The sequence below is a fragment of the Cricetulus griseus genome, chromosome 2 (assembly GCF_003668045.3).
Source record: "Cricetulus griseus strain 17A/GY chromosome 2, alternate assembly CriGri-PICRH-1.0, whole genome shotgun sequence".
In the NCBI taxonomy this organism is placed as follows: Eukaryota; Metazoa; Chordata; class Mammalia; order Rodentia; family Cricetidae; genus Cricetulus; species Cricetulus griseus.
In genome coordinates, this window is record NC_048595.1 from 277,837,187 (window position 1) to 277,839,446 (window position 2,260).

The window sequence follows — 2,260 nt, forward strand, 5'->3', positions numbered from 1 at the left end:
CTCCCAACTGAGGTTCAAATTCTAGCTTACAGACCAGAAGCCTTTGGGGATAGGGGAAAGACCAAAAAGAAGTATAAAAAGGGAGAATAGAATTGGTGAGACCCGATCATGAGGCCTACCTGGCTAGTACAGGTGCTTAAACCCATCAGAACACATTGATAAGAGAGAGCTGAGTACCTGACCATAAGAATAGATCTCTAAATTCCAGTGATTCCATTTGGCTACATCCCTCACCTTCCCATAACCAACATTGTTCTTCCAACCTTAGCATATATTCAGTTTAGAAAATATCACAAATAAAGGCAGGGGTTTATCTCCTTGGTCCAGAGAAAAACACTGGAGACCAGGAGAGCCTGAGCTCCCATCTGCAGGACAGCTGAGTTGAAGACTAGCTGCAGCAGGCAGCAATGGAAGTAGGGAACACTTAGCAAAAGCAATGGAGAAAAGTCTCAAAGCTGTTACAGGCAAAGGGTGAGTCAGTGCCAACACACGAAGAGTCCAACCAGGAAGAGGTAGACATATCAATGGCTGTGGATAGCTGCAGGAAAAACCACAAGAACAAGCAGAGCATCTACAGGTGGCAGAAGCAGCTGATGGCAGACACACAGAGTACACACAATACAAAGCTCTCAACTGCAGTGGGAATACTCCTGGGGCTCTGTGTGGGGGCACATAGGACTCTGGGTGTGTGGTTAAGTAGTTGTTCTCAGTGTCCCCAATCTCAAAGCACACAAGGCATTTCTGCTGATGTCACCAAAGCAGCACAGAGAGCACTCACATACATTGTGATTTATGTTGTTAGTCTGTGATTTTTTTCTAATTCTCTAAAATGGTATAAGGAATCATTTCATGCCAAGGTTCGTATATATGTAAATATGTCTTTATGCTGACATACAGGGTTCCTGTGACCTCGCTCTGGCCTGCGTTTTACCCTGGTGCTTTCTTGAATAAAGAAATCTTACCATCACGGACTGATTCATCCTTTAGCGCATGCTGCAACCTTTATTCTTCAGTTGGCGCCCAACGACCCCGCGACCCGGGAGGAGCCCACTGGGTGCCCAGGAGCGGCAGGGAGCACCCCACGGCGGCATCTCCACAGTGAGTTACCCATACTGCTTCTCCCTCCCCCGTGGCTGGTATAGGTTCTTCCCGCCTGCCCGAATCCTGCCTCCCACGGTTGCCCTCAGCACTCCCACGCAGAGCACCAGTGAGCACAGCTAGGGCACTCGGCGAGCACAGCTGAAGCCACCATTGGTCTAGTGGTTAGGACTTGGCGCTCTCACCACAGCAGCCCGGACCTCTGACTCCCGCCACGGTATTTCCACACCACAGGCGTGAGTTCCCCCCGCCTGCAGATGACCTGACCCCGGCCTTGCCCGGCTAGCTCAGTCGGTAGAGCATGAGACTCTTAATCTCAGGGTCGTGGGTTCGTGCCCCACATTGGGCGCCAACTGAAGAATAAAGGTTGCAGCATGCGCTAAAGGATGAATCAGTCCGTGATGGTAAGATTTCTTTATTCAAGAAAGCACCAGGGTTTCCTTCACCAAGCCCTTATGAGCGAGTCCCGGGTCCACCTGGTACCTGTCCCAGGACTATTGATATTATGTAGGGTGTCTCCCTACATAATATCATTGAGACTAGCCTATGAAATTACCTTATCAATTATTTAGTACCAATATTTATTTACTCCATGCCAAATACTACACATTTTATGCTACCTTAGACATGACAACATCCTGGAAGATAGAATTCAATTCAGAAATGTGGAAAATGGAGGCTCAAAAAATGGAGAGTTACTCTAGAATTCCAAAGCAGGTGTCTGTAAACACAACATTATGATAAAAAAAACAACAAAAAACTAGGCTTTAAATTTTCTGACTAATTTGATATAAATACAGTTAGCTTAAACAATAAAAGATATGAAGTTTAATTGCCTATTTTAGAATGAAGCAGTATGAGTGATCTCCCTAAAGTTTGCTAGAAGCTGTAGGTCTGGGAAAGTTTGTCTAATTACACAGGCTGGATTACCTCTGTACATTGATTCAAGACAGAAAGCTACTGAATATCACAGTTGAGCTCCAATAATTTGTGGAGAGGTTTATAATAACAATTTCATTCTATGGTTTTAAATTTTAATAATGTATATGCTGTCTGAAAATAACATGCTTACTTGGAGCTTCAGGAGGGATTACTTTTATTCAATAGGTCACTGTGCAGTCCAGATATTCTCTAAAAGACTTTATAGTTTTAAAAGAGAGAG

At 44.9% G+C, this 2,260-nt stretch overlaps 1 non-coding gene across 1 annotated transcript; it reads left to right on the forward strand.

Moving 5' to 3' along the window:
* Nucleotides 1-1,374: 1,374 nt before the first annotated feature.
* Nucleotides 1,375-1,447, forward strand: Trnak-cuu. Its single transcript has one exon. It is a non-coding gene; the product is annotated as a tRNA-Lys (tRNA).
* Nucleotides 1,448-2,260: the final 813 nt, after the last annotated feature.